We start from the raw sequence: 13,494 nt of genomic DNA on the forward strand, positions 1-13,494 counted from the left end.
TACTCATTATGCAACAAACTCTATTTTCAAAGATACGAGTGAACAACACAGTTCAATGATCAGATAATGCTCTTAATATTTGCTTCAAACTTCAGTAGGATATGCATCTAGCTTAATCAAGAATCTTGAATTCAAAAATTCAATTCTCGTGCATAATTAATATGCACCCCAATTGATCCTTAAATACTTGTAAATCCAACTTTCAAATTTTGTAATGAATTATATATATATATATTAATGAATTTTTTTGAAAAGAGCCGTTTGGCTATTTCCATGTAGTTATTTTTTATTTTTAAAAAAATCTAAAACAACCTAGAGCCTAACGAATTTTCAGTTAATAAAAAAATTATAATCTTTAAATTTAAATAAAATTAAAATCTTCAATGACTAGTTTAATAAAATAATAAAAAATTTCACTATAAATACTAATCAATACCTACAAATTCATTCATTCATCCCAACATATTTATACTCACAATCACACTAAGTATCTCTTCTATATCGTTCTTATATTCGCAATTTCATTTTCAGTATTTATTTCTTGAATCTTAATTTTTATCCAAATATCTAAGTATTCGAGCAACTCTAGCTCAACAAGCGACGACGAAATACAAACTGAAGTTCATGACAAAGTTTATGATCCAGGAGAAAAAATGATGTTATGCATGCTTCAACTAAGCAAACAAATACATGAAGCATATTAAAGTAATAATGAGATGCGATGAAGAAGAATGTTTCATCCAAAGAAATCGTGAATCCAATCACTTGAGGCTCGTCAATGATTATTTTTTCACGAACCCGGTGTATGCAGATCATATATTTTGAAGGAAATTTCAGATGCGAAGAGAGTTATTTCTTTGCATTGTGGATGAACTTGAGGCTCACTCAATGTATTTTCAACTAAGGAACGACGCTGCTAAAAGAAAAAAGATTGTCACCACTATAAAAATGCACGGTTTCTATACGCCAATTGGCTTATGGAGTCCTTACCGATCATCTTGATGAGTACTTACGTATGAGTGAATCAACTGCCATCAAGTGTCTTTTCAAGTTCTGCCAAAATGTGGTTGAATTAATTGATGATCGATACTTGAGAAGACCGAATGCTGAAAACTTTCAACATCTTCTTCAAATGCATGAAAAGAGGCACACATTCCTTGACATTTTGGGTAGCCTTGATTGTATGCACTGGCAATGGAAAAATTGTCCAGTTGCTCGGAAAGGACAGTTTACAAGTGGCCACGGGTCACTGACAATCGTACTTTAAGTGGTCGTATCTCAAGACTTGTAGATATGACACATTCTTTGGGGTCGCGGGTTCACATAATGATATTAACTTGTTGTAAGGATCTCTCATATTCAAAAATTTCTTACGAAAAAATGCTCCGGAGATCAATTTCAAGGTTAATGACACTAATTATACCAAGAATTATTGTCTAACATATGAAATATATCTGGAATGAGCTACTTTCGTAAAAATTTCTTTGGCCCGAGGATCCTAAAAAGAGGTTGTTTAAGGAAAGACTACTTTGCAAGAAAACATGTTGAACTAGCATTTGGAATACTCTAATCTCGATGAGCGATTTTTAGATGTACAACTCTTCATTGGTAAAGAAAAAAAATAAAATATATTGTGTTAACATGCATTATTTTTCACTACATGATTGTTAAAGATAAAAGAGGGTAACGTGACAAATTGGTCCAACGACGAAGTTGACGAACCTGCACAACACATCCAGGGCTCAAAGCGATGATTTCATGATCATCTCCGGAGAAATTCCAAACTACGTGTCAATTCAGCGGCCCTCGTGGATTAATTTCAACGACCCCAACCCTCTTACATTAATATATTGTTGAAATTTATACTGTTCTGAATTCTTACTAAGGTCTGTTGAGTTCTTTCAGCCTTGCTGAGTTTTAGTCCTTTGATAATTTTATCTGTTACGATAACTTGGTTCTAGTTTGATAAATCACCAAAACTTAATTGTCCAACAGACACGACAACATGTGCATGCATCTAACTCATTTTTCCGATTTATGTGATTCCGACGGCTAAAAGTTTCTTTTCTTGATTTAGACATTCTGATAAGTTTTGTTGTTTTTCGACTTGTACTTCAATTTAAATATAAAAAGATATTTATTTTATTATATTTTTATCATAATTTAAAATATATTTTAGTTGTGTATATGTTCTATTTATTAAGTTGTAATTTTGTTAATATATAATTATAATATCATAACGAGTAGGTACCTTGTGAGACGGTCTCAAATCTATATTCGTGAGACGGGTCGATTCGTTCCATATATGCAATGAAAATAATATTTTTGACATAAAAAATAAATTTTTTCATAGTTCAGAACAAGTCGGATATCCGTCTCAGAAAATTGACTTGTGAGATAGTTTCATATGAGTCTTGTTTATATTATAATATAAATAGATAAAAAATTATTTTATTTTATTTTATATTTTTAAATATTTTTAAAATATATTATAATTGAACATATAAAATATTAAATAGTCATTGAAAGAGTATAATACTTATTTATTTTATTATATTTTAATTTTAATTTATTTTTACAAGTAATTTAATCAATAAAATAATATCTAAAAATAAAATAAGTATCTAGTTAAATTTAATAACAATAATTGGACTTAAAAACCAATTTAGATTAGTAGTAAATTGATTTTTTAGTTCTATCTTGTAACAATTATGTAGTTTATAACAGTTTATGTAACAATTTGTCAATTTAACAATAATTCATGGAACATGATATTTTATCTAATTTTCACATGTTCAGTATAATTCGAAATATCAATAAATTCTAGCACATATTAGAAGTTTTAAATTTTAAAAAAAAATTGTAGGACCAAACGTTCGCCGCTTTATCAAAAATTATAACTGATGGTAACAGTGCAAATATGATATTTTAAATTTTACAATAGCTCAAACATCACATTTCGATTGTTCTAACCAGCAGAGACAATTATTTCACCCAAGAAACCTTCATAATAATTGCACTCCTTGTAATAAATGAGAATCCAACTCGCGACATTGACTCTGATATCAAATGTATAACCGAGCACTTGCCGCCCAAAAGTTATAACTTGTGGTAACAGTGCAACTTAAATATTTTAAACCGTATAATAACTCAAGCATATAGTTTCGATTGTTCTCCTCTACAAAGATAATTATCGCACCCAACAAATTTGTTTGTGCAATTGCCTATTAGAATAGCAATTAGACCTTGATTTGTTTGCAGATTAGCTAGGTTTTGACAAACAATATTAAATAATCAACATGTTAGATAACCGGTTTGTATTGAATCTTAACTAGCATGCGTTTGCCCTCAGGTGCACAGCTGGACTGGCAAAGACTTTGGTGAAAAAAAAAGTAATGAGTGTTCGAATTTCGCATATGTGCATTCGGCCTTGTTTATCACGCCCAAATCGCGAGCCTTCCTCTCCGTGGGTACTTACCTAGTCAGGCATATCTCTGATTTACCCTCCTTTCACACCGGGACATGTGGCAGCTCTGTGTGGGGCCGTTAAGGTGTGCGGATCACACTTTTTAAACTAGCATGCGTTTACTTCACAAAAAACAATTGCCGTGAACTGTTATATCACCAATGTAGGTCTGAACTGTTATGAAAATTGAGCCTTCTACAGCCTCAAGACTTCCCAAATCAGATCAAGAATGATAAACTGTGAATCACACATGCACTACAGAAAGATAACTCTTCGAAAGTAAAAAAGAACACAAGAATTTATAGTGGTTCGTCTTAAATTGCCTACATCCACTTTGTTAGGTGAAGAATAATTAAATGGAGTGGGACCCACGCTGAATAAATTATTCTGAAATTCGAATCCCACATCGTTTTTCTTTCGAAGTTGGCTTAGAAATTTTCTTATAAATTGAGCCTTCTTTAATTGCTTTTAGTATCCCAAAATCAAAAGCTTTTTAGCTTTGATAAATAGAGAGTGCATAGAAAAAAGAGTGTATTTTTTTCTTGAGTGCGGGAATTATTTTGTGTGAGTTAGAGAAATTATTTTCTCGGTATACTCGGGTTGGGATGGGAGTGAGAAATATTGAGTGTATTTGTATACACTGGTTGTAATATTTCTTCCAGTTATAAAAGTTGTAGTAGCTCCATGGACGTAGCTTATTTTGGGTGAACCACGTAAATTCTTGTGTTCTTGTTGATTGATTATTCCGCAATTTTTCGGTACTATATTATCATCGTGATCGGCATCACTTCGGGGTAATTCCCCAACAACTGGTATCAGAGCCTTGTTGTGAAAATTCTTAAGAATTCTGAGTATGCTTTGTGGTTGCAGCTTTGTCTGATCTTCCACATCAGAAAAGATTTTTTAGATTTTTTCTAAGGCTAGAGAAGTGATGGCAGGAGATGATGGATCGGGACCGGGAATCAACAAGATCGACGGAACAGATTTTTCGTTCTGGCGGTTACAGATAAGCGATTATCTGTACAGTAAGAAGCTGCATCAACCTCTATCAGGAAAGAAACCGGAAAAGATGGAGGATGATGACTGGGAGCTCCTTGACCGACAGGTTTTAGGTGTCATACGATTGACCCTAACAAAGAACGTGGCGCATAACGTGGCGGAGGCCAAAAACAACGGAGGAGATGATGTCCATTTTTTCGGACATGTACGAAAAGCCATCGGCAAATAATAAAGTACATCTCATGAAGAAGTTATTTAACTTGAAGATGAGAGAAGATGCATCGGTGGCTAAACACATCAATGAATTCAACACGATTGTTTCACAGCTAACGTCGGTTGAAATTAAATTTGATGATGAGATTCAGGCACTTATTCTTTTGGCGTCTTTACCAGACAATTGGGAACCGATGCGGACAGCGGTTAGCAACTCTGTTGGAAAAAGAAAGCTACAATTCAATGATGTCAGAGATCAAATTCTTGCCGAAGAAGTTCGCAAGATGGATTTTGGTGAAGGATCATCATCAAGTTCTGCTCTAAATCTCGAGAATAGAGGAAGGGACATGAGTGGCGAAAAGAGTTTTAACCAATGGCATGGTAGATCCAAGTCAAGAAATGGAAAAGACAAGAGCAACTTTGAAAAGAATGTGAAGTGCTGGAGCTGTGGTGAGACTGGTCACTTGAAAAAGAATTGCAAATCAACAAAGAAGGACGCTAATATTGTTACTGAGGAAGTACATGATGCTCTGCCATTATCCATGGAAAGCCCTGTTGATTCTTGGGTTATGGACTCGGGAGCTTCGTTTCATACCACTGGTAATCGTGATGTATTCGATAATTATATTGCGGGAGATTACGGAAAAGTTTTCCTGGCTGATGGAAAATCTTTGGAAATAATTGGTATGAGTGATATCCGGATGAAGATGACAAATGGATCTGTCTGGAAAATCAACAAAGTAAGGCATGTACCAAAGTTGACACACAATCTGATTTCAGTGGGACAGCTAGACGACGAAGGTCATAAGGTGACCTTTGGTGATGGTTCTTGGAAAGTGAAAAAGGGAGCCATGATTGTTGCTCGAGGAAAGAAAACTGGAACACTTTATATGACTTCCAGTTTGATAAATAAATTAGCGGCTGTGGATGCTGGAGCTAATTCAAGTCTATGGCATAGTAGGCTTGGGGATACGAGTGAGAAGGGAATGAAGATGCTTGTTTCAAACAGAAAGCTACCGGAATTAAAGATCGTTGAACACAAGCTGTGTGAAGCTGTATTTGTTGGAAAGCAGAAAAAGGTGAGCTTTTCAAAAGAGGTCAGAGAACCGAAATCGGCGGATTTGGAGTTGGTACATACTGATGTATGTGGACCATCTCCTGTTACATCCCTTGGAGATCACTCAAGATATTATGGCACTACTGTTGACGATTCGAGCAAGAAATTTTGGGTTTATTTTGTGAAAAATAAATCGGATGTTTATGAGACCTTTAAACAGTGGGAGTTAGCCATGGAAGATGTGATGGATTTACTGTCATCCAATCACATGTGGGAGTTGTCAGAACTTCCTGAAGGTAAATATGTTTTACATAGCAAGTGGAGTACCGGTTAGAACATGACGGTAGCAAGCGGTACAAAGAAATACTTGTTGTAAAAGATGAAAATGAAGTCATTGGTTACACTGATATTTTCTCTCTGGTGGTAAAGTTAACTACGATCAGGACTGTACTTGGATTGATGGTAAAAGAAGATTTACATCTGGAGCGGTCAGATGTAAAGACGACGTTTCTTCATGGTGAGCTAGATGAAGAAATGAATCAATCACAGGGATTTGAAGTACGAGAGAAAGAGAAAATGGTGTGCAAACTTCAGAAGAGCTTGTATGGTCTCAAACAAGTTTTAAGACAGTGGTACAAGAAGTTTGATGGTGTAATGAATAATGATGGTTTTCTGAGGTATCAGGCTGATCACTGTTGTTATGTGAAGCTTGATGGTTATTGTATCATACTACTGATATATGTAGATGATATGTTGATAGCAGGAGCTTGTCTGGAGGAGATTGACAAACTCGAGAAAGAGTTGTCAAAGGAATTTGATTTGAAGGATTTGGGTGCTGCAAAACAAATCCTTGGAATATGGATCCTTAGAGATCGAGGTGAATGGAGCTTTGAAGCTTGAGAAGATTCCTGAAAGCAATAATCCAGCTGATATGTTTACGAAGGCTGTTATCATTGAAAAACTGAAGTTGTGTTTGACTTTAGTTGGTCTCCTGGACTAACAAAGGAGGTATGAGCTGCTGCACTGATGGTGTGAAGACGTGATTGAAATCAAGTCTTCAAGTGAGAGAATTGTTAGGCGAAGAATAATTAAATGGAGTGGGGCCCACGCTGAATAAATTATTCTGAAATTCGAATCCCACATCGTTTTTTTTTCGAAGTTGGCTTAGAAATTTTCTTATAAATTGAGCCTTCTTTGTTTGTTTTTAGTATCCCAAAATCAAAAGTTTTTTTTCTTTGATAAATAGAGAGTGCATAGAAAAAAAGAGTGTATTTTTTTCTTGAGTGCGGGAATTCTTTTGTGTGAGTTAGAGAAATTATTTTCTCGGTATACTCGGGTTGGGATGGGAGTGAGAAATATTGAGTGTATTTGTATATACTGGTTGTAATATTTCTTCCAGTTATAAAAGTTGTAGTAGCTCCGTGGACGTAGCTTATTTTGGGTGAACCACGTAAATTCTTGTGTTCTTGTTGATTGATTATTCCGCAATTTTTCGGTACTATATTATCATCGTGATCGACATCACTTCGGGGTAATTCCCCAACACACTTCAGAACTCGGAGCGAAGAATTTTATTGAGGAACAACGAACAAGCCAAATTACAGAGTTACAGAGGTGAAGTAAAACGAAGAAGATGATGCTCCCTCAGCTAACTGAATTCTCAACTGATTATATACACATTAGTTAACTAATATCCAGCCCACTTATCAATTAGCCCAGCCCATTAGCTTTCATCCTAATAGGCCCATATCTTCTTTAACTTGTTTGACGTATTCAGCTTATTTGATCTGCATCAGTTGTTATTGTAATACACTGTTTTATCAAAAACTATAGTTTGTGGTAACAGTGTAACTCAAATCTTTTGAACCTTACAACAGCCAAAACATCATGTTTCGATTGCTCTTCTTGCAACCAATTAGAATCGAACTTGTGACCTTGACTCTGATATCAATTGGAAGACTGAATGCTTGTCGCTTTACAAAAACTATGGATGGTGGTAACTGTACAACTCAAATATTTTAAATCGTACATCATCATGAGCACCACGTTTCGATTACTCTATGCAGTAGAGACAATTATTGTACCAAACTTGAATTGAACTGTCGAAAATAAGCTTAATAAATATTTATTAACAATTTTCATAATACGGTTAAAATAGTGTTATTGTATGTTATTTTCTCTCTTTTTTTTTTTTTTAGTTTTATTCTTTAAAATTGCAATTTAGTCTATTTGTCTTTTTTATTTATTTACTTCACTTTTGTAATTTATTAGTTTTTAATATGACTCAATTTAAATATAATAATCTCAAATTGCAATATGATTATTTTTTATTAATTATGTCATTATAATGTTATCTTGATTTAAATATAAATCATATTAATTAAAAAAAGACGTGAAATTGCGCTATAGACTAAGACGTTCCTATATGTGAGCATGGGCGGAGCTTATTCAGGCCCAAAAAAGTAGTATATATAGGTGGGCCAAAAAGATAATTTTTTTAAAAATCTGCTACACAAGCCCTTATCTTAATCATTTTCTTTAACTTTGTTTTCATTTCAAATAATCACACAATTCACAAATCACAAATCATTTCTTTCTGACGCGTACATCCGCATAAATATCACTCCAGTCACCATGCTCGTCACTTTTCTAATTTCATTATAGATTGAGCTTCTTACTTAGTTATGTAAAATAGATGTAAGTAAATAATTTTGTTTGTGATAAGATATTACGTTTCAAATTGAAATTTTGAATTAAATATTACCATGAAATATGAAATAATTTTGTTTATATGTCCACATTTGTTCGGTATTCAGTTTTCTTTTTATTTTATTTTATTTTTTTACTTTTTCCTTTGTCTTGAATGTAGAGGCCAAATGGTTGAAAAAATGGATATTTTGCTTGGTTATATGCTTGATAATATTTTATATTTCTTTAGAAGAAAAAATTTGTAAGTATAAATTATGTGGATTGATATTTAATATTTTAGTATTATGTAGTGTGTTCCATTTGTTCCTAATTTGCGTCTCTAATACTTTTATATTGGTTGTTATTTAATACCGTGGTGATATATATTGATTATTATTTATATGTTGATAACTTTGTAATTGTTTCAACCTTTCAGAGAAGTTAGTTATAAGCTTTTGACAGTGGCATTAATTCTACCGGTTGCAACGACGACAGTAGAGAGGGTGTTTTCTGTCATGAGAATTGTGAAAGACAGGTTACACGATCGAATGAGTGATGATCGGATGAATGATAGTCTCGTTGTCTATGTACAGAAAGATATATTTCTGACCGTTGATAATGAATGTATTGTACAAAGATTTCAAAATATGAAGACTCGAAAAGAACCATTATAAAGTAGTTATTTTATGATGCTTTATGATTAAAAGTTTTTTTGTTTTATTAATTATAGTATACCGTAGCCTACACTGAATCAAAATTCTAGCTCCGCCCCTATGTGAGCTAGATTTGGTCGAAGCTTCGGTATAGTCTAACTGGGCCAACCTATCGTTTAGAATTGGGCGGTCCTATATGTGAGCTAGATTTGGTCGAAGGTTCGGTATGGTCTAATTCCTCCAACCCATCTTTTAGAATAGGGCGGACCTATATGTGAGCTAGCTTCGGTAGAAGCTTCGGTCTAGTCTAACTCGTCCAACCTATCGTTTAGAATTGGGCGGTCCTATGTGTGAGCTAGATTTGGTCGAAGGTTCGGTATGGTCTAATTCCTCCAACCCATCTTTTAGAACAGGGCGGACCTATATGTGAGCTAGATTCGTTCGAATCTTCGGTCTAGTCTAACTCCAACCCATAGATTTGATTGATTTTGAAATGGTAAAATTAAGAAATATCTATGTAAGTGACATTCTAGTTAAAGACGTTCAACACTTCGGTCTTTATTATTTAAATAATGGATGAATTTTTTGTTTTTTAATAATATAGTTATATATAAACATAAATTAAATCTAAAAACTTATATCCTAGATGATGGAAAATATATAAATACTTTATTCTTCAAGCTACTCAAAACAAAAATAAATAAATTATTCAATCATTTTTTCATGCAATTGTTTTACAGAACAAAATTTAATTATTGAAATATATTATTCTCAATTAAATTTAAATAATGTTTATGTATCAGTTTAAAATATTAGTAAGTTATGATATCATTATCAATAAGGTTACACTAAAAAAAGTATATTAATAAATTTAAAAATTTATAAATTAAGAGAACAAATGATTGACATAATATAAAACGTATCCTGATTCAATAGATTTTTATCAATGAACTTTCATCTATCCCCAAAAAGAAACTGATGATCCAATCCACCACTGATTAATTTCTTCTTTATTTTGTCCATTTGTTGCCCCTCACCCTAACACTCATCACCTAGACCATAATTGCTGTTAGGTTATGCATACGTGGGTAAGAATATTATTGATATAAATGATTTTCTCAAAAGTTTTCGTGCATCAAGCTGCTGACGTTGTGTCGTTTGATTTTGCTAACTAGATAGACCATAAAAGAGTTACTCAAGATCTTAACAGATAATATTGTCTCTGATAAGATCAGGACCAGTTGTAGGGAAAAAGTAAGATCAAGCTCTAAGGAATATGAGACATCATCAGCAGACAGACATGAAAATCATCGGATTCATGGGCCTAGCAACCTGATCCGTTAACATCCAATTAAATAGGTGTACTTTGCACTGTCACGATTATAAAAATAAAGTTACACTTTGACTAACAGACGTAACTTTTGACCTGATTGTAAGTGTTTTATCATTAAAAAGTTGCTTCTATGAACTCACAATAAGTAAATATCGGCATTACAATATTACTTTAAGGATAAGATGATAAATTATACATCATAGTTTCGTACATATGATAGGATAAACATGTGATACATAATATAAGGATAATTTAAGGATGAATAAGACGTTGGATATTATATTTAATGTTTGTTATGATTTTAATAAGAGTGATTAAATTTATATATTAAATTGTAATGAAAAAATTAACCTTATCATAATAAATTTTATAATTTCAAAGTTGTTGACTGAGTTCATATTTTTTATTTGTTCATGCGTCGATAGTGCTTGCATGATTTATTTATTTTTACCTAATTTTATATATTATATAATATGACAATTGAGCCTTTGATTTTGTGAGTCAAGTCAAATATCAATTTTTAAGGTTAATAAAGTTATACTAATAATTTTATTGAGATTTATAAAAATTATTTATATAATTATCTCGAATTCATTTATATAATTATCATATTATATAATATATAAAAATAAATAGAAATATTTATTTGATTTTAATTTCTACCTACTAGCATAGATTTATAAAAAAAAGCATTTATAAATTGAAGGTAATTAAGTCATTTGTAGTGTATTTTATCATTAAATTAAAATTATCACACCTAATAGAAGAAACATTTTATCTTTCTAAAAAATTATTTATCAAGAGCTATGATATTATCATGTGCTTTTTAAAAAGATACCAAACATGAGATAAAGAGGATTATTTATCAATTCATCCCTTATCACATATACCAAACTATGCCCAAATATATTAATTATTTCTCTAATAAAAAAAATTATTTATTTTTGATTTATTAGTTAAGAAGTATGCACTTTTACGAGTTTACAAGTAACGTCCCCGATCATTATTTATCTTAAAAAAACAAGTAAATCTTCACTCAAAAACATATATTTTTAGTGAATTTGGATTGAACAACGAGATAATGCAATGGAGAGACAACAAAGGAACCTCAAGAAGAATCAGAAATGGTTCTGGTTAGATTCAACTCTATCTAATACACAAAGCACTAGTTTCGCCCCGAGGTCGCCTGTATCCTCATCGACTTCATGTCATCGATCAGACGATCCAAATCTCGAAAAGACGAACCTCCTTCACTTACACTCGCCTTGGCCAACTTGGCTACATGATCTGCCCTCTCCAAGAACTCATCCTTCCTCGACTCCATAACCTCCTTAACCATTTTTTCGATCACGACTCTATCACACATATCCTTCATGTCCACTCCCAGCTTCCACACTTCCTCGACATACCTACTATTCACTTGTTGATCCACACCATATGGCCAACAAATCATCGGTTTCCCCTCTACCATACTCTCCAACGACGAGTTCCACCCACTATGCGTAAAAAACGCCCCTACCGCAGGATGTGCTAAAACCTCTTGCTGTGGAGCCCAACTCACAATACAACCCCTTTCTTTTGTCCCTTGGGCCAATTCAACCCGCGTTTCGGACCCCATGTCACCTCCTATAACCGAGCCCTGCCTTTGAACCCACAAGAATCTCTACCCACTATTCACCAAACCATGCCAAAGTTCCAAAAGCTCTTCCTTTGTAATGATCACAAGGCTTCCTATGCTGACATATACAACAGATCTCAAGGGCTGCATATCGAGCCAAGAAATACAGCTCATGTCTTCTTTCCATATACTATTTGACGTGGTCGTTTCAGCCTCGAGCCTTGCTTTCAAGTGAGTGTGGAGGGGTCCTATGGCGTAAACATTTGGGCAGATATTGCGCATTTGAGATAATATAGGCGCCTCTAGTTCTTGAAACGTGTTGAAAATCAGCCCTCGAGCTAAGGGAATATGTTCATCCTCTCTAAGAACAAGTTTTATGAGCGGATCATCGAGGCCTATTGCGCGACAAAAGCTGGGAAGGTCTCGGCGCCTAATGATGCCTTCCATTCCGGGAGCGTACATTATCATCTCATCCATGTTATCATCTACATTATATTCAAAAGGAAACTCAAATAAGCAAAGAACAAATTAAAGGATGCTGCAGGAGGCAGATTCATAGGCGATCCTCAGAAAATTGAAAAAAATCCAAACATTCGTCCTTAAGTTTGTCTACATTAATTTTTAGTTTCCCAAATAGTAAAAATTCGGTCTTGGCGCAGTAAAACAAAAACCCTGTCCTAACAAAATTATGAGCCGATTTTTGGAAATCTTTCAAAGCTAAAAATTTGAAATCCTCTCTGCTAAGCTTGGGTAAGAATGAAGAAAATATCTTTACTCTAATACCATATCGAGTTCCCAAGAAATGAGCAATTGGCACAAATACTTCGATTTCACAATTAAGATATGAAAATCAATTTGGCGGTAAATTGAGCACGAAGTAGTACGTGTACTTTGTACTTCTCAAGTACAATCTCACAGAAAAAAAAAAAAGAAGAGCTCGCTCACCTTTGAAAGGAACCTCCCCAGCTTCGATAAGCTTCGGCAAACACAGATAAGCCCAAAGCCCACAAGGACTAATGGTGTCAAAGTACAACAGCGGGACCCCGATCTTCCCCGCGACTCCCGGCGCAAAAGTGAATATCCCGTCCGCAATTATGCACGTCACCGGCGCCTTCGAGTCCGGGCCGTATGCCCCCACAGTCACCATCTCTCTGAAGATGGGCGCGCAGCCACAATTTCCATAGACGCCAGCAGATTCGGGATTTGATCCCCCGTACGTGGATTATCCTCAGGTAGGCCATCCGGGACTGTCTCGAAACGGAGATTGGCGTACTTTTTGAAGTGACTCTCGTGGTCTGTGCAGCTGAGCAAGGGCTGCTGAATGTGCTGCGTGTTGAGGAAGGTGATTCGGATGTTTTGCAGGGATAAGAGCTCGGCGAGCTTGAGCATACAGTTGAAGGTACCCTGAAGCGGCAGAGGGAAGACGAAGACATGAGGAAGGGCGGAACGATTATGTGTGAGAACCAT

The 13,494-nt window shown here is 34.3% G+C and overlaps 1 pseudogene; it reads right to left on the reverse strand.

Moving 5' to 3' along the window:
• Positions 1–11,434: 11,434 nt before the first annotated feature.
• On the reverse strand, positions 11,435–13,494 carry LOC140808386 (7-deoxyloganetic acid glucosyltransferase-like; annotated as a pseudogene).

Source organism: Primulina eburnea, chromosome 12 (genome assembly GCF_022965805.1).
Source record: "Primulina eburnea isolate SZY01 chromosome 12, ASM2296580v1, whole genome shotgun sequence".
NCBI classification, from domain to species: domain Eukaryota; kingdom Viridiplantae; phylum Streptophyta; class Magnoliopsida; order Lamiales; family Gesneriaceae; genus Primulina; species Primulina eburnea.